Here is a 20,276-nt window from a genome sequence, read left to right as displayed (position 1 = left end):
GGAGGCCATAGCAAATGAGAATAGAATGGCTTTGATGCCAGGAGGAGAAGCTGACAGTGGAGCTCAAACTCTGATAGATCCTTCCCAGAACCTGGCTCACACTGGCTTTCATCTCCCGAGGTCTGGAACAGCTCTGTGCTCAAAAACGCCTTTGAGAGATCTCTCCATTGAAAAGGGAAGGAATTAGAGGAAAGCATCACATCAACAGCTCTAGCACCGCTCAGCCTGTGAACTGATGCCTCCCAGGACTTGCCACGTTTGCTCAGGGAATCCATGTGTTAGAGCTGGAATTGGGAAGCCCAAGTTTGAGCGGTGGCTGCTGATGCCCTTTCACTAAGAAGTGACTGTTCTTACTCTTGTCTTGACACTATCTGTGCACACCCCATCTGAAAGAACATGGCAAACAGATTAATTAAGCCTCCAGTAAATAAACCTATAGGGAAGTTTTATCAAATCAAGGCACAGAGTCACAAAGTCATTATGGCTAAGGCTGCTTCAAATCTATTCTCTGTGCATGACTAGACACTGCTATTTTGCAAGGCCATGTCTTCCTTTTGTGCCACAAAGCTCAGCCAGCCCATAAAACTGATTAAAACAGGTCACTTAATGCAGAAGCACTCTGGACAACTTCCTGCTGGGTCTCCTCAACTAAGAGAGCAGAGATTGGCTCGAATGCCTCAGGGCAAATGTCTTTGAGTGTGTGTGTTTGCATGTGCATGACACTGAATAAATTTGATCAGATTTGGTGTGACAAAATTATCAAGGAAACATTTGAATTGCCATTTATGCAGCAGGCTGCACGACGGAAAGCAGAAAGAGAACATGTTCAGGGTGTCAGGCTGCGCTATGCCATGATTAATGGGAAGAGACACGCAAGCCAGAGAATAATCGTACTTATTACCAGCGACATCCGAAGCTAACATGGACAGTGTCTTCTCACCAAGGGCAACTAATGTGTCTGAGGCTTCTTTGACTTGAGCCCCTGCTGCAGTGAGGTTCAGGGCAGTTGAGACATGCTGTACTGGTCCCGACATCCTCCCTTCCCTGTGCAGAGCCCTCATCTCCAGCTCACCAGACAACACCCCAAGATACTGCACCATAGAGGCTGGGGTGACTCAGAGCACAAGCAAAGGAGGCTGCAGGACACTGCAGCACATCACAGAGTGAGAGCCTTTTCTTTTGTGCCACTCCAAACTAGGACAGCAGAAAGGGATCTGCAGCCTCTTTATTCTCCTAAAGTTTAAAATGCACCTGGGAGTCAGAATAATAGACTTAACCCACCTGTGAGGAGGTATCCTCTGAGATCAAGAGTGGTCATTTTAGGATGTGCAGTGCTGTAATGGTTCTAGGAAATTTTAAGTGTATTGCCTCTTTCCTTCCACTTTTACATCCAGTTATGGGATTTGTGACACCCAAGAGAACCTCGGAATAAAAAAAAAGCTGGAGAATGAAATCACTTTGCACATCTCTACCTTGGTTAGAGTTTGGTGTAAGAAATCTCTTTAAAGAAAGATTGTCAGACCTTGAAACTTGACTATTTTGTACAAGCGTGCGCATGTCTGTGCCAGCGGCTTCTTCATCTTCAACCAGCTCTTCCTTTTTATTTATTCCCATAAATACCGGAAGATATGGCAGGGAAAACTGTGCAGGTGGAACTGAGTAATGGCTCTCAGGGCTTCTATAAATTAACAACACCTAACTTGACAATGTACATGTCGTCTTTATCAATTTACTCCCTGAGCCCATGCCAAATGTTCTGCAATAAACTTCCTCCCCGTTTCACACCTAATCATGTGTAGCATAAATCCCATAGATCAGAGACTGCTCACAGGGCTGAGGAAGGATCAGCGCGCAGTGTTTATCCTCAGATGTGATCTAGCTGAGACAACTGTTCTCCCCTGCTCACCCGCTACCACAGCAAAGGAACCTCTATCTACTGGATAATCCAGGTTAGGCTTATGTTCTGGCTTGAATGCAAAGCATCTGGACATCTCCCCGTGTGCTCTGCTCTCCACCACCTCTTTTCTTCCTGCTTTGTTTGTGAACAAGCTGCAGGTGAGCAGTGCTGCTCAGCACTTTGCAGACCTCATCCCACTATTTTTATAAACAGCACAAATGTGATTAGCACATCAGCCTGATTATCTCCAAAAGGATTCAAGGAGAAGACTGCCAGACAGCTTCAAGTCTTTGAAAATCCTATTAAGGTTAAATAAAGTAAGTAGCATTCATAGCAACGAGTGGTGACGCGGTGGATTACTGCTGTAATTCAAAGCCTGGAGAGAGAAAAGCTGCACCATCGTACTCTGCCTGTTCGTGTCACACCAACAGCATAAGAAAATTGTTCAAGCTGCCCCCTTTTTTGAAGAGAAAGCTAAATACTGTACTAGAAATTCACTCTCTTGGCCTCTTGTGCCACATTTTGCCCACTGCTCACAAATTACACTTTGTACATGTTGTTGACATCCTTTCTGCTGTTGTAGATGCTTGTCCTGCTTTTCAGAGAGCCAATAGCCCAGGCAGAGTTCTTGCTCTCAACCAGTCTGAATAAACAGGCAGGTGCACATAGAACCCCCGACTTGTCTGTGCTGGAAGGGACCTTAAAGCTCCTCCAGCTCCAACCCCTGCCACAGGCAGGGACCCCTTCCACTAGAACAGCTTGCTCCAAGCCCCTGTGTCCAACCTGCCCTTGAACACTGCCAGGGATGGGGCAGCCACAGCTTCTCTGGGCACCCTGTGCCAGCGCCTCAGCACCCTCACAGGGAAGAGCTTCTGCCTAAGAGCTCATCTCAGTCTCCCCTCTGGCAGGTTAAAGCCATTCCCCTTGGCCTGTCCTTACATACCCTTGTCAAAAGTCCTTCTCTAAATGCATGTTGTGACAATGCACACCAATACTTACAGTGGTATTTGGGTTTGTACAGACTTGAAATATGTAGGGTTTGGATTTAGTGGTCTGGCTCTGCAAATGTAGCACAGCATCTGCATTTCCATCTGGGAAACAGGCAAGAAATCTGGATAGACATATGGGAGTCACTGGGTTTGAGATTTCTAACACTGATAGATAAGAACCTAAATTTTCGACAGTAACATCCTTAGCTCAAAGGGTCAACTGCATTTTCTCTTTGTTGGGTGAAAGAGCAAGTATTTCAGTCCAAAGCTCCACTGATGAAGAGTCAGAACTCCTGTATGTCCAAAAGATCTGCGCTCCTTGTTGGGAGGCCACACACTGCTGCTGGGACTCACTATGTCGCCTTGATTTAGCTGTGTAATAGCCTGGGACAAGAAATTCAACACAAAAGCTGTGAGTGTTTTGGTCACACTTGGATCTAAGAAGTCATACCCAAGTGTTGGCAGAGATGTGAAAATAAGGATGTGCCCTGTAGTACATAAACAAGATATGGTTTCAAATCAGTTCCTCTTTGCAGACCTTAAGAAAAGGTTTCTGCTTGTGCTTTTCTTGCCTCATCTGCTTTCACACTGCTTTTCTTCATAAGCCTAGGTTAATTCTTCCTGCTGTTAGCCAAGTGTGGCTGGATATACACATACAAGTGTACAGAGACCTGTGCATAGATATACATCTCTACCTACATATATATATATATACACACATCTATATGTAGCATCTCAGTGCAAATTTCTACATCGTTGCAATCTCCTGGAAAATTCCCCATCAGGTATCACAAGGCAGAAGCCTCCAGGAAGGCTGATAAATCATCCTGAGTGTGATGTGTGGAGGGGAAGACATTTGGAGATGATAAAAAAGAAGCACATTTTCAAAATGTCAATGAACCCATGTAAATGGTGAGCAGCTTTTCAGATGTCTGCCCACTTATTAGAGATGGGCAGAGTCTGGCACCTAAAATATTCAACCAGGACAAGTTAGAGCAGAAATGACACTGTAGCGTTTCCAAGCCTATAAAAAGGGAGGGATAAGAAATGATGGGGGGAATGAATCTCCCACAAGCCTATTTTTTAGAATCCAGAGTTCAGGTGGTTCCTGAGAATTGCAAGAGGCAATTCCTCATGAGAAATTCTCTCAGAATACATAGGACAACATCACTGGGCAGGAAGGTAACAGGAGGAAGAAGCACCACTTGTGTGTTACTTACGAAGCTGTTTGTATCAATTTCTACTTGTCCATATGTTTTGTTACATGAATTAATAGTTGGGAATGTCACCACAGTCAGGGGCTTGATGTGTCTACTAACTCTCCAAATTCCAGCATCTCTCCTATGTTTATACATGGTAGACATCAGAAATGCTGAACATAAATATAATAGCAGAGATTAGGTGTGATGATTCCTGTAGCTGATGATACATTCATTATGTTCCTGCTTTTGAGTACTCCAGGGAATAGGATGCTCACTTCCCTCCCCACCATCACAATTACAGAGCATTTTACAATAACATCCTAGGTCTTTGTTTTTCCTTCTGTATGATTGGTAGAATAACCATTTAGAAATGAAACTCCTGCACCCTTTCATTAAAGAAGATAGGGAGCAGAGAAGGTAGTATTATATATGGCATTTTTATGAAACATTAGGCACAAAGTGATAGCCATATTATTGTATATTAGAGAGCTCTGAAGGATGCTCAGCCAACATGATAGCTTGATTGCATGAACATTCAAATACGTCTTTTCGAAAGGAGATATGGGCTAATGGAGCAGCTAACAGGCCATGGTGCTGGCAGCTGAGGGGTTGACTTTTAAAGCAGAGTTATGGCTGATAGTTTTTATTCCAAAATATGTGGCTTATTTTTGTAAGACAATTGAAATATCCACAGCTATTTTTTAATATGCCTGGGATCTGGTTCATCTCCCACATTTTCAGCACTGGTTTCAGTGAATTTATGCCTGATCCATGTCAGGGCAACAAAGAGGAACTCCAGCTGCACATTTCTTTATATGTGCCTCTTTGCACAAGGCATTTAAGCCTGATTTTAAATCTATCCCTCTTCAGCAAAGACTGATGCAGATCTTAGGCTTTCACTAAAGAAACATGCTTAAAAGCTTTGCTTAATAGGAATGAACCGCAAGCCAGGGCTTTAGGAGCAGCTTTAGGTTAGTACCTGCACCTTTCCTGATGAACCTTGCTTCAGAAAAGGATCATTATTTCTGAAAGACAGTATCTGTGGTGTGAAGCTAGACTTCTATTGAGCGTGCAGAGAAGATCATTACTTGGCTGCAGCATCTCAGCAGACGAGTATTTGACATTGATACCCATTAGCAAATGCAAAGAGAAAGAAGAGGAAACTAAACAGTTAAGTAGTAGATTGCATTTTTAGCAGACTTCCCTAACTGCATCTGCAGAAACTGCAAAGCTCTCTGTTCTATGAAAGCACAATCCTCATTGAAGCATGTACAACGTGTTCATGTACAACATGTGCACATAGGAGCTCCAGAGCCCACAATTCATAACTTCAGTAACCCCCACCACAGGTCTCCCAGCTTGTGCACAGCCAAGATATGCTTGTGCATTCGACAGATGCAGTTTCAAAAGGCAGCTGGAAACTTCTTCCACTGTTCCACAGTAAGTGCATGTTGACTGTAGTTAAAATAATTCCTATTTTGCAAGGGCAACTTGGTAACACTCTTCCTTTCATGCAGGGCCATGAACTGCAGCAGCAATTAGTGAGAGACGTGACTGACAGAAGCCATGCTTTCGAAAGGTCACAGACAAATTTCCTTGCTCACAGTAGCTGCATAGAGCATCAGATCTGAAAGGAGCTAAAAGTTGAACAATGGGTTCAGGTTTGTAGCAGGCACATCGGACCCACATAGGTGTAGACAGTACTAAAAGACCCACTATCCCTATACAATACCCAGTCCCCAAAGCTCCTGAATCCTGCTGATGAAGCCATTCAAAAGGCTAAAGCCCAATGTGCGTCTTTCCTCATGGACATCTGCAAAGCCATTTCCCTCCTAATTCATAGAATCACACAATCCCAGCCTGGTTTGTGTTGGAAGGGACCTTAAAGCTCATCCAGCTCCAACCCCTGCCATGGAGAGGGACCCCTTCCACTAGAGCAGCTTGCTCCAAGCCCCTGTGTCCAACCTGGCCTTGAACACTGCCAGGGATGGGGCAGCCACAGCTTCTCTGGGCACCCTGTGCCAGCGCCTCAGCACCCTCACAGGGAAGAGCTTCTGCCTAAGAGCTCATCTCAGTCTCCCCTCTGGCAGGTTCAAGCCATTCCCCTTGGCCTGTCCCTATAGGCCCTTGTCCAAAGCCTCTCTCCAGAAGCACTTTGCACACGCATCAGGGAGATCCGAGCTGCTATGGCCCGTCACAGTGTGACATGAACCTTCCCAGTCCGTGCAGTGCCCATGAGACACGTGGGGACAAGCTGGAAGAGGTCTCCATCTGCATGTGCCTCCCTGCCTCTTCCCTCCGCTGTCTGAGCTGCAGCCCTGACACCCTCATCTCCCCACGGACGTCAGATGGAGCAAGTGGAGGACAAGGTCTGGTACAAGGCACGTTTGTCTCCAACAGAGGCCAACAGAGCACAGATGGGGAGATTTCCTTTAGCCCCAGATTAATTAAGCAGTTTCTCCAATGCAATCTGCCAAGAGTGCACGAAAGCAACATCTATAAACAAACACGTTCAGGCTTTTCCTTTAAGAATAAAAACCTCCTACACCAAATGTGGTGCACTTATAGGTAATTAGGGGTTAGAAGACCGTACACTATCCAAGGCTTCATTAAGGACTCATGCAGCTATGGATAACACGGATTGGTATCGAGACCTGAGATTGATTGTTCTGAAAAATAGGTAACAACAGAACAGCAACAGAATGCAAGCAAGCGAACAGAAGAAGTTTGCAGTTCTGTGTTGTGAAGGAAAGCTTGGAATTGTAACCCACCCGTAGCACATCGCTGGGTACTGCTGGGTACACCTCCCTCCACAGACAGCACGGCCAGACAGTCCTCCATGAGCCAGCCCAAGGGCACTGCATAGCTGGAGCACCCTGGGGTTTGACCATCTATTCAAGGCTCTGTAGACATAAGTATAAAAGTTATTATGGAAGTCACCATCTATCCAACTTCCACAGATATTTTCTCACTCATCTGGACATTTGGGCATGCTTATGCTTAGCAATCACTGTGACCAACACAAATTCTGCTTTCTATACAATACTGATATATTGTATATATCTAATATATCTAATACATTCTATATAATTTTTCTGCTTTCCTATGAAATTAGGATAAACCCACCACCCTCCACAGGTTATCTTAGTCTCATATCAGACAGAAAGGTCTATTTTACTCCTCTTCTCCCTGTTCTGCGAGCACAGCAACAGAGAAAATCAGCACAAAAAGCCTTTGATTTTCCTTGTGTTCTTATTTATTTCTGTTTCAACCAAAGTTTTCCCTGTTTAAATCTCAGTTTGCTTCCTCCTTCTGCAATTGGGGTCACCACAGCAGGAGTGAACGCAGCGATTATTTGGTTACACACAACAGACACCAGCCCAGCAGAAATACAAGCAAGCACTCACCACGTAACTCTAATTGTTAGTGCAGAATTGTACTGACCTAAATGGAATTTCACCTTGGGAGTTTGGGCTGAATTGAGTGAACAGGGGTGAAATTCCCCAGGCACATGACAAATCCTGTGGCTGGCATAGTCAGACCCCGCAGCACTTCATCAGGCCTTTGGAGCCCACCATTAACTCCACAGAGTGCTGTTATTAGGGAGAGGAGAACAGCTGTAAGTGTCTCTTAGTGCCAGTGGGGAGCTGCAGAGTGCTAAACTACTGCATGTATAATATAAAAGGAAGAGGGATATAGCTGCACTGAATCAGTGTAGGCCACTGAGGTCTGTTTGTTTCAATTATCACTGGTACACTCAAGTCCCCTGAAAGCCCCTGTTAGCTCCCAATGTGTTCTTTTACACACAGGCACCTTTTCAAATAGCTTTCACTTTAATGAAGCTTTCTTTTTTTATAGCACACATTGGAGCAGATATTGGAAAGAGAGCCTGAGCCCTTAAAAATAAACAGGTCAAACGTGTCCCTGGTGTAATGCAATGGGATGTATTGGTGCTTAGTTCAGATCAAAGCTGTTGGGCAAGTGAAATGGTGGAAAAAAGGGGAAAAGAACAAAGACTGAAACCATATAAAGGCCTGCCTTCTCTCTCCTCCTGGCTTCCGTTCAACAGGTCAGTAGATGATGTCTCCACTTGGCAGAGGTTTTCACAGATAAGCACTCACATCTATCATTTGCTCCCTGGTAATGCTATTTAACAAGCCCTGCGAGGGAAAACTCTGAATTCATACCTGGTGCCTCCATTCATGCCTACACTTAAGTAGTTGGGGGGCGGAGGGGAGAAGCCTCCAAAGAGGACCATGGTTTCCTATGTCTTTTGCCTGGCTGCTGCTACCACACAGGGAGAAGTCCGAACTTGTATAGAATGCCCAGGACTGCACCTCAATTACAACTCAAAACCCATCAAATAAAGGCAAGAAGGCAGAGCTCAGATGCTGCAGTCCCCCTGTGCTCTGGCAGGAGCACTGCTCTTTGCCCTGGAGGAGGGACCTGTGAGCATAGCCTTTAAGGCAGCAGAAAGGGGATGGTGCTGCAGGACTGGTTCAATGTGAGCATGCCAGCAGGGCAGGCTCCCAGCAAGGCTACCAGACAAGGAAGGGATCTTTCAGCTCTCACTGAAATTGGATGGGATTTTTTTCACCTCATTATACACTTGCAAGTCCACAGCCAGCTCCGCTCAGTCAGGCTGCTAGGAAATGCTGCCTTATTTCAAGACTGAATTTCTCCACACCCATTTCCCAGCCTTCTTGTTAGGCTCTATTTTGCAAGGTCAAAAGGCCCTTGACTCTCCTGACTCCTCTCCATGCACAAGTTCTTAAAATGAATGATAAAATCTCCTCTCCATGTTTTAATAAGATAATGAATAGAATTTTCTGTGCTTCAGGTCATGTAACTCCTTTTCCATCCCCTGAATCATTTTCATAGCGCTCCTTTGAGGTCTGTGTAAGATCTTCCTGTCACTCCTGAAGAGGCAAGGCCAGAGGTGGATGCAGTCTGCCAGCAGCCATCACTACAGTGTTGAAGACAGAGGTGAGGATGCTCTCCTAATTCCACTTGAGTCTTTTCAGAGTTGCCCTTCTGCTGCAGAGTGAGAGCTCACTTTGTGGCTGTTGCCCACAATGACCCCCAAGTCCATGCCAGAGCCACCGTGGTCCAAGACAGAACCTCCCATTCTGTGAATCCACCAGCAATTTTCCTTGCCAGCTGCATCAGCTGAAACATGGCTGTATTTAACTACAAGTGCTGGGACAACCAGTACTGATGTGAGCAATGTGGACATCACCACCTTTGCAGGAACCCTTCTGCTGCCATCAGGGGTTTCTTTGCTCTGCATCACAGAATTGCAGCCTGGTTTGTGTTGGAAGGGACCTTAAAGCTCCTCCAGCTCCAACCCCTGCCACGGGCAGGGACCCCTTCCACTAGAGCAGCTTGCTCCAAGCCCCTGTGTCCAACCTGCCCTTGAACACTGCCAGGGATGGGGCAGCCACAGCTTCTCTGGGCACCCTGTGCCAGCGCCTCAGCACCCTCACAGGGAAGAGCTTCTGCCTAAGAGCTCATCTCGGTCTCCCCTCTGGCAGGTTCAAGCCATTCCCCTTGGCCTGTCCCTACATCCCTTGTCCAAAGCCCCTCTCCAGCTTTCCTGCAGCCCCTTTAGGTACTGGAGCTGCTCTCAGGTCTCCCCTTCAGGAGCCTTCTCTTGTCCAGGCTGACCCAGCCCAGCTCTCTCAGCCTGGCTCCAGAGCAGAGCTGCTCCAGCCCTCGCAGCATCTCCATGACCTCCTCTGGACTCGCTCCAGCAGCTCCAAGTCCCTCTTGTGCTGCTGCCCCAGGGCTGCAGGGGGGTCTCCCCAGAGCGCAGCAGAGGGGAAGCATCGCCCATGTGGATGCTGAACTGACCGCAGTTTGCAGCCAGGACAATTTAGGCAAATCAGAATTGATTGCAGGTTTCTTCATCCTGGATTCTGGCATTTCAGCAGTTAACTGCACAAACAGCTGAGACCTCCACAGGAACAGGCAGCCCAGAGCTGCCGCAGGTATCTTCACACCGAGCCTTCCCCACTGCTCATCCTGCACCAAGGGCACAGGGGCCACGGTTTTCCTGAGACTGAATGAAGACTGAAGAGGAGCTCGGTGCTATGAGTGGATGTGCAGTGAAAGCTGCAAGCAGGGAGCTTATGGCTATTTCTGACCTCTCCTTTCTTACTCTAAGAAGGGGAGCCTTTCATGCAAGGTGCCTTCAGTGCCCTGAGGGCTGGAGGAAGGGGAAAGTGCCCCGTAAACCAATACAAACACAACCAAGCATACAGCAACTCTGAAAGGAATTTTAGCAAACATTTCCTTTTGCAGAGATTTTTTTCTGAAGAGAAAATAAGAACGATCTTGTCCTTACGAGGAGACAGATTCCACCAAACAGACTATTTTTTACAGTGGCTGATGCCCCTGCCAGCACACAGGAAAGCAAACAGTGACTAGAAGAGTCTCAAATCTATTGCTGCGAGTGAAAACGGACATGGAGTAAGGACGGCTATTTTTAAGATAAGCAGCAGTGTTGCCTGCTGCTCCCACAACACCACAGTTACAGTCTCTGGTGGGTCACACAGCTGCTTTTGTCTTCTTTTCTAACCCATAGCCAGATTTGTAACCTGTGCCCTGTGAATCACTGCAGCAGCACCTAAGATAATGAAGGTGGTGGTTTAAGACAGATGCGTTGAATTCCTGGGACTTGCACCTGAGTGCAAATTGTATTTGCAGATCTTAATGATGAGTGAAAGGCAGCCCTAGATTAGATTAGCACAAAAGTCCAGGTGATTCTGGATTTACCAGGTATCTAGAGGAGGGGTGAGGATATACGTGTGCGCTGCCTGCATGCCAGGCTTTCCATGGGTGGCGAAGCAAAGAGATTCTGTTCAGTGCCGCAGATCCTGGGCTAAAGCACTGTTTGTAAAACAACATGCTGGAAGGTTGGGGACATGTCCACATTTCCACAGGCGGATACTGAATAATCCCTTAAACCCCTGAGAAGCAAAGAGGTGATGGCTGGAAGAGGGCTGAAGGACAGGCAGTTTCCTTTATCCTGCCATAAAACCAGGAGATCTCTCATTAGCCCAGTTTTAAAGGGGGAGGGAGGTAAGAGAAGATAAATCCACTGGTGTTAAGTGGTATAAAGACTTATATACAAACAGTGCAAGCCTGCAGCAGCTGCAGTCAAAAAAACAAATTAACCATTTATTACTTCTCCTTCAGTGCTTTTAAACATTTATAGGGTGCCATCAATAACCAAGTTAACTGTGAATGGCTGATAGAGTATTTCCAAAGCCTTCGCCAACCTGCAAGCATCAGAACCGCTGTGAAAGGGACTTTTCATCAATGACAATAATTATATGGCCCTTTAACAGCTTTCTGCATACCTTATGGCAGAATCCTGTTCAGCAAGTCACAGTGGGCTTTGTGTGATATTATTAATGAGTGGAGCCAAAGACCACTGAGCAAATTGGAACAAACCAAGGTAATTCTTTGTGCCCCCTCTGGAGAAAGAAACCAGGCACCATTTTGCCAGGCAGAGACTTCGCCAGCATCCACAGCTGAGCAAATGAAGAGGCGTGATGGTCCCTGCTATTTACTAAGGTAGAAATTAATCCTGAGTGAGCTCATTCCTGCTCATAGCACCTTGCTTAACCAAGAACACCCAACCCCCCCAAACAAACTGCATACTTGTGCCGTGACCTGGTGTCAGAACTGAAGAATCTGTCTCCAGACTGATTTAATCATATCAGAAAGATGAATGCCAGGATTCATTACTGTGACAACATGCTTACTGGTCAATCTCATTATCCACCAGCTTTCAGGTAGGCTGAGACAAGCTTATGTGACATTGACCTGCACTGGGGATCATACAGAGCTGCCTCCTGGTTTCAGGATGCTCCTGGAGTCTCCATGTGATGCTGAGCAGCTGAATGCTGCACCACACACATCCCTTTTTTCCTAATCTGGCTGCTGTATTTTACCTATTCCCTGCCTATCAGTTCGCTTGCATGTGTGGATACAGCCTTTTCACCCAGGTGGATGGAAACAGGGCATCAGAAAGCACAGGTACAACCTGAAAAAGAGTTTCTGATCCCTCTCCAGATGCACATTTTTATGTGACATCCCACTGACTTCCTGAGGATGAAATCCACAGCAGTTTGTTATTTTTACCACCTCACAACTCATTCAGGCCAACTCTCATTTGGGTTTGCCAGACTCCCTTCAGCAAAATAAGAGCTCACAGAATAGGAAAGGAAGGAAAATGTGCTTATAGTATTTCTGAAGCATTTTCCATTTTGGTGACATTCAACAGATCTTAGCATTGTGCTCAGCTCTGGCGGGAAGGGCAGTGAACAGAGCCAGCTCCTCCTTTGGCAGCTGATTTCCCTGTGGGGAGCAGGTACTAAGCACCCCCTGAGAAGTGGGCAAGTGTTGGGTCCCGCTCCCATAGCAGGAGAGCTACGTCCCACCAGTGATTTCTGTAACTACTGCACAGAACATGAATTACTCTCCTACAGACCCTGCTCAATGAGGCTGTAAATACAGCTACGTGTCCTACAGAAAGCACATCCTTAAGTTTATAACTTCTGCCGGAGCTATGACATATCTTTCACAATTTAGCCTCCAGCTAAGGACTTCAAATGATGGAGAACCCACCTTGCTGCCAGGTAATTTATTTCAGTGCCTAATTACTCACTAAAAGGTGTGTCCCATATTTCTAGTCTGCATTTGTCTAGCGACTGTTCTAGAGCAAGTTCTTAAATGAGCTCAAATGCATGCTGGACCAGGACTTTGAGAGTTCATTAACGCTGTTTGGATAGCCAGAGAGTGGAGACATGCTCAATAAAGCTGATGTTTATGTATCACTATCAATTCAAAAAGATGAAACACACTGAATGCCTTTGCAAAACAACAGGCTTGTGCATTTTTGGACATCTTAGTGGAATTTCAATAAAGTCATAAGGAATAATCTACTTAATTTCCATCAAAACCTGCTCTCTATAATGTAAAGGTAGAACAGTTTTATTCCTCATCATCTAGAGGAAAATATTCACTCCATAATCCCTTGCAAGCCTGAGCTGAAAAACATTTATCCTATCATTTAAATTTTTTTCCTCTATGACTTGTAAATGCTGCTGCTTTTCCCTAGAGATGGGTACCAGGTTTGCATTCCTGACACTGATTGATTCAAGGGGGAGAAGTATGTAGCATTTGATATGACAAGATGAGCACATGCAATCCTTGGACAGATGTACCGGTGAGAGAGGTACTATTTTGAGCCTTGAATCTATTCAGGTGTTATCTGGGTTCAGATTCTATAAGAAATCATTGAGAATAAGCAAAGAGAAATAACACACTGGGAGAAAAAGGCTTCCCAGATACTGCATAAACTGAATGGCTCCGGCCGGGTCGTGCAATTCTTATTGAGATTCATCCCTTGCCTAAGGTGAATGGACAGGACTTTTGCTCAGCTTACAAATCAGTCAGACCAACAAATCTAGGGCACTACCTGAACAATGTGAAGACATGCAAACTGTTCTGCCATCACTGCAAAGACAAATCTCTTCTTCCTCCCCCTACCAACATGCAGCCATCAGAAAACAAAGCAGTATTCAAGGGGACTTCATATTGGTTGAGAGCATAATTCACAAATCACTCCTGCTAGTTGCCAAACAGTGCTGGGATGACCACAAAGAAGGACCATTGATTGCTTTTTCTTATGCCATGAAAAATGATGAAAGGTATTGGCATTCTCACCCTGTTCAGCTTCAAACTCAAATCAGTTTTGGAAACGGGAGTTTTAACTTTCTTGGTTTGGGTCATTTCAAATATTTCAGCTCAATTTAAATGGAATCAGCCCAGTTCACTCCACTTCACTGTTTTGTTTTGGTTTTTCAAACATAATATTATTATGGTTAAAGACAAATGAGTAAACCCAAGTTATTTTATGCTGGAAAAAAAGGGATAACCAAAGCCTAGAAATTTACACTTAAAGAAAAATAAATATAAATCAAACCCATTTTTTTTCTGTGAATGATTTAATCCACTTTTCATGAACCGAGACATTCCGAATTAAAAGAAATTTTGTTCAAAAAATTCTCAACAACCCCAGTAAATATATTTTCTTATGTTTATAAACCCTTTTTGTCTCCCCTTGCAAGTACCTGTTGTGCTTCAATAAGAACCTCTTCTCTTACCCAATAAATTCAATATACCCATCACCAAATGTGGGGAAAGTACAGCATGCCAATGACTTCAACAAGCATTTCTCTTCTACTTTATTGATAGTTACCTGGCAAGCCTTCAAGGAGCTGACCCTAAAGCAAAACAGATGCAGGGAGCCTTGTAACACCTACATCTTCATTTCAAATGTATTGCTTTTAGAAGTAGTGTAGGTGTCTAATGGCACTTGGGAAAGCCACATTTTCCTTCAACTACACCCTCAAAGTATATCAGGAGTGTCAAATAAAGAGGAAATAATTCTATTTTGCTTGCTTTCAATAAGAAGGAGGATCGTCTCTCCTCCCCTTCTCACCCCAAGCAACAGCCTTGGCAGCAAAGAATATCTTTTCATAAAGCATAATGTAGAAGCAGCTCCCATTCACTCTAGAAAATCCTGTTTAATCCCTGGATTTGTATCATTTGATGACTAGACTGAGAAATCTGGCTCCATCTAATCCTTCGGCTTCTGAAGAAAAATGGCTTATTTAAATATTTAGCTGCACTTTGTCAATACCAGCTGGACGGGGGTGATGGACTACAGCAGTTATGCTGGGTGCATCTCTATTAACATGCCGTTTCTTCCAGGTGCGGAGTCTGCCTCTTGTACGGTTTATTTAATGATAAGGACTGAGAAGGAATTTGAACGACCCCTCAGCAGCCTGTGCTCATTTGAGGCTGGATACCAGTTAGTGGTGCACAAGTAGCCGGTGAGTCGGGATGATCGGAATGGTGGATTAGGCACAGACTCTGCAAAAAGTTTTCTCCATACCTCATGACACGCTAATGTGCAGCAACCAAAACACACCAGGAGATATCAGAGGTTCAGCCATGGGAGCTAAAGCAGCTCTTGGTGCTCTTCGGTGTAAAGGATGACATTCTTAGTACATCATGTGATGAAAGCAATCAACACTTCTTACCAAACGTCAGCCATGTATTTCTCTCATGAAATATTTCTTATAGATAACTAGAGAGACAGAGACAGAATTAGAGAAGAAAGAGTGAAGACAGAGATATTTACACACCTGTATCCGCAGGGATGCCTTCAGCACCCTGGGCTTGGGGACAGAAGCGATATGCTGGCTCCACAGACATCAGGCAGGGACTCCCCAGACTTGCAGCTTGAATTCATGGATGCACTGCTTTCCAGGCCATGCTCGAAGAGCCCTTACAGTCCAGAGCAGAGATGGAGACTCAGCCCATGGCTCTACAGCAGAAACAGAGTTGGGCATGTACACTCACAATGACAAGCACAAACACTCCTGGGTCTGCTGGGTGCCAGAATAAACCAGTCAAGAATAAATCTGAAGCCATCTACTGTTTCTCATCCTTGGCATGATCACTGTTTCTAATAGGGTGGATCCACTCTTACCTCATTGGCAATTGTAAAGACAAATACAAAGAGACTGTACATCAATGACAACAGACTTATTACAGAAACTTGACTTTGAACTCCAGTTCCTTTCCCCAGGATCCAAGTCTTTTCTCCTTCTGCCTAGGCCAGGGATTCTGTTCCTGCTACCATTCTCTATATTCATAAGGTCTCTGCATGTAGGGTGAATTCATTTGGCTGCTACTTTTAATACTCATATTTTTATATCATATGTATCTGTATGCACATAGGCTTCATGTGAACTATTTCCTTCTTGGTCAGAGCAGTGTACAAGGAACAAATGTTTGTTCCGGGTTGATTACTGTATGTTAATATTATTGTGCAATATGAGAGGTGAAGTGTGATAATCTGGTAAACCCGTTACTTTCTGTGTTTCCTGCACACAAGGTGTAAATCTCGTGAAGTCAGTCTGGATGCCCAGAGGACAGACAAAGACAACAGAGACCTTTGCATGTCATTTCATCATCCGGTAACAGACATCCTTTTAAACACACAATTTATTAGTATAGTTTACAGTGCACATTGAAGTACTGAGAGCAGTGTTGACCAAGAACAGGGTAGGAACAAGTTCTCTCCACCCTTAGAGCAGCTAGGATTTGGAGGTGCAAGAGGCAGCTTAGTGCTCCCTCTGTATTTCAGAAGTGAAAGAAAAACTCTGTTCTTCCCCTCTAAAAAAAACTCTATTCAAAATCTGCCAGAAATACAGGCTGCACAAACACATTTTTCCTATCTATTTCTCCTGCTATAAGGCATTATTTACACTGGAAAGATCCCTGCACAGAAGGTGCGATGGGGAGGTTTAATCAGTCAGCCTGCAGACCTGACCTGTATTCTCCACCTCAGCCTCCACTGCAAGGGAATACACAGAGGACACCTTAAAAAATAATTAAAGGCAGACCACACAAAGGATCTACACAGCACTGCCATCTATTAATGGAAATGACGGATGCTCTGTATTAACCTTGCTGCAGTCGCAGCCCTGTATACAGGGAGAGAGGCAGCTGTGTGAGTGATTCAGGGAGGTTACCTCTTGCAAATTGTATTAATAATTCACTTGTCTGTGTGAACAAATCCCCCTTCCCAGGCTGAAGGGCTGGACTAATTTAATGTTTCAAGGCCCAAATAGACACATTGCTGCTCCAGGCAAAGCTGAAGCAGAAAACCTGGAGGTTAACAACTACCTTTCCCTGAGCTCTATGGCACATGGTGCTGCCCAGCGTCTTTTGTGGGGTGGTAGAAACCAAAGCTGTCCATAGCCTGAGGGATTTACTTGTACTCATCAAACGTCAGAAGCAGAACACCAATATCTCAGCCTTGACAACATCAGACCTGGCAGCTGGCATTGATACGTGGAGATTTTGCTTACCTTGTTCACCACAGACTAGAGCTGAGAAAATTAAATTAATCATTTGCTATGGACAGATTAATTAGTTCACCTTTCACCACCTATAAATTGTCTACAAACTTGTCACTGGATTCATAGAATCCCAGACTGGTTTGTGTTGGAAGGGATCTTAGAGCTCATCCAGCTCCAACCCCTGCCACGGGCAGGGACACCTTCCACTAGAGCAGCTTCCTCCAAGCCCCTGTGTCCAACCTGCCCTTGAACACTGCCAGGGATGGGGCAGCCACAGCTTCTCTGGGCACCCTGGGCCAGCGCCTCAGCACCCTCCCAGGGAAGATCTTCTGCCTAAGAGCTCATCTCAGCCTCCCCTCGGTTAAAGCCATTCCCCTTGGCCTGTCCCTACAGGCCCTTGTCCCAAGCCCCTCTCCACGTTTCCTGCAGGAACTCCCTTTAGGCACTGGAGCTGCTCCCAGGTCTCCCCTTCAGGAGCCTTCTCTTGTCCAGGCTGACCCAGCCCAGCTCTCTCAGCCTGGCTCCAGAGCAGAGCTGCTCCAGCCCTCGCAGCATCTCCATGGCCTCACTCCAACAGCTCCACGTCCCTCTTGTGCTGTTGCCCCAGAGCTGGATCAGGGCTGCAGGGGGGGTCTTATAGAGCATCCTGTTCCTCAGCACAGCCTGGTTTGTTACTCACAGGTATGTAAGCATTTTCCCAGTCCCACCTGGCACTCCCCATAGCAGGTACAGCTGCTGGTGCTATGAGCGGCAAACCCAGCACAGTGGGTCAAACACCAGCTGCACTGAGCTTCATCAAAACACACTGAAGGGTTTTTGGCTAAAAAGCTCCCTCGTGCTGAGTAATCCTAATAATAACTCTGCAAACATGCTGTTAAAGTGAAGGACTGGGCAGGGAAAAAAAGAATGCAAATGTTCTTAGCAGGGTGGCTTAGCAGGAGTTTGGTCCTCTCTGGGAGGGGGAAACACTTTCCAGACTCACCACTGCTGTCGATATTTTAAAAGCAAGTTTCTCAGAGCCAAGAGCCTGTGCTGCCACTTACTACACAAGCCTTTGCTCAAGGCAAGCTGGAAACTCTCAGGACTTCAGGAAAGCAGTAGGCAGTGGTATTCCTCACTGCAGCCGTTACCTTCACTGATTTACCTCTGTCTCAGCATTCCCATTTCTCACATATATATTTCCAAGCCCTGCTTTATTTAACCTTGTAGCTACAAGGCCACTATCCAGTTCTGCTTTTCTGACAAGGTAGGGTCTTAGCTGGCTTTATCAAGTTGCATCCCATCACATACACAACCCTGCACAAAGCCCTATCAGATCTGCAGCTATAGGCACTGACTGATGGCAACGGCACTGCAGGTGCAGGTCTTCTGTGATTCAGCAGAGACCTCACATGCTGCAACCCTACCAACGGTGTGTCCAAAGTGATCTACAAGAAACTGCAAACCATCAGCAGTGTTCTCACAAGATTACTTAGTGTTTGCTTATAGCCCCTGTGCCTTAAGTGGCAGCGTTAACATAGCTCACTGAGCTGAGATGGGAGAGAGGGAAGGGAGAGCAGAGGGGTGAGAAGATGTGGGAGCAACCAACAGGCTTTGAGAAATGCTCCAAATCTGGAAGGGAGAAAAGTGATGGGTTTCAAGACTGCGATGCTTTTCTAAGTGTTTTACTCCCTTGCTGAATGTCACCAACCTTTCTTTATGGCAACCTGTACAGTGTTGAATTTCCATGTATTTTGCCTGCCTGCACAGTGTAATTTGGAGTTACCTGTTAACAATAATTTAATACACTACAGAGTTTTCATACCTTTTTCACTCCTGGAGTAGTCCTCTGACAACATGTGAAGTGGGAGCCAGACACAGCCGAGACTGAGAACTCCTGTTGTCCATGTTAAATGTGGGTGGCAGAAACAGGGAATCAGGAAAGATTCAGAAGAAGCTGGTAATTATCCCAGAGCAGGGATATTTAAAGCAGATGAGTCTCACACAAACCCACTCAAATAGTTCTCTTGCCTTGCATACTGCAGCTACCATGCTCCCTGCTGGGTTTACACAGCATGTACAGAAAGACTCAGGGCACAGGGGTAGTCAAAGCACAGATCTGGGGGTTTAGCCCTGGAGAGAAAGAACACTGTGGTTTTAAGTGGGAAGAACTTAACATAACTGGAAACTAAATGTTATGGCTTTCCAGCAGTACTGTAAGCATCACTTTGAATACATAGCTGTGATACCAGCTGTGAGTGCCTGTGCTGGATATAATTGCTTTTTTTTCCTCCTGGTGTTCTTCATCAGCCACCCAACCAACATATGAAGCAGAGGACTTTGCCATATGAGAGAGGAAATCAAGTGCAAGGTTTACTTCAGTTTCTCTCTGCTACTTCAGTTTCTCTCTGAAATAACCACAGCAGATCATAGGGTGTAGAGGGAAGAAAGGGACATTTGCCTATAATCCTGGCTGAATCCAAAGACACAGAGGAAAAACCCTGTGTGCCATTTTCCCTAAGGAGTCCTAAGGCTGTTACATTATGAGAAGTGCTACCACCAGTTTGGAACCACAGGGACCAACATCTGGACCCAAGTCCAATGCAGCACTGACAGCTGGATTCTTAGCTGCTTGCTGCCTGGGCCTGGTGTAACCTTGTCTACGTATGGCTCCTCTGGTCCTGCTGAAGCTCCTTTGGCTGCCTTGTAGTATCCCACTCACACCCCAGGTCTGCCTCTTTCCACATCCACCCTCCACACTTTCATACATTCCTGTCTATAGGAGCACCTTTGCTCTCTTCCCTGTACCCAAACTTAATATTCAACACCAGCTGAAGCAACCTGCAGCCAGAAAGAGGGACACGGAGGTGCTGCAAGGGCTGGAGCAGCTCTGCTCTGGAGCCAGGCTGGGCTGGTTCAGCTGGGGGAAGGCTCCTTAAGGGGAGACCTTAGAGCAGCTCCAGTGCCTAAAGGGGCTGCAGGAAAGCTGGAGAGGGGCTTGGGACAAGGGCCTGTAGGGACAGGCCAAGGGGAATGGCTTGAACCTGCCTGAGGGGAGACTGAGATGAGCTCTTAGGCAGAAGCTCTTCCCTGGGAGGGTGCTGAGGCGCTGGCACAGGGTGCCCAGAGAAGCTGTGGCTGCCCCATCCCTGGCAGTGTTCAAGGGCAGGTTGGACACAGGGGCTTGGAGCAAGCTGCTCTAGTGGAAGGTGTCCCTGCCCGTGGCAGGGGTTGGAGCTGGATGAGCTTTCAGGTCCCT

The sequence above is a fragment of the Pezoporus occidentalis genome, unplaced genomic scaffold (assembly GCF_034315485.1).
Source record: "Pezoporus occidentalis ecotype Australia unplaced genomic scaffold, CSIRO_AGI_Poc_V1 ctg144, whole genome shotgun sequence".
Taxonomy (NCBI): Eukaryota; Metazoa; Chordata; class Aves; order Psittaciformes; family Psittacidae; genus Pezoporus; species Pezoporus occidentalis.
The sequence above is the reverse complement of the archived record's forward strand: the minus strand, read 5'-3'. Positions refer to the sequence as shown.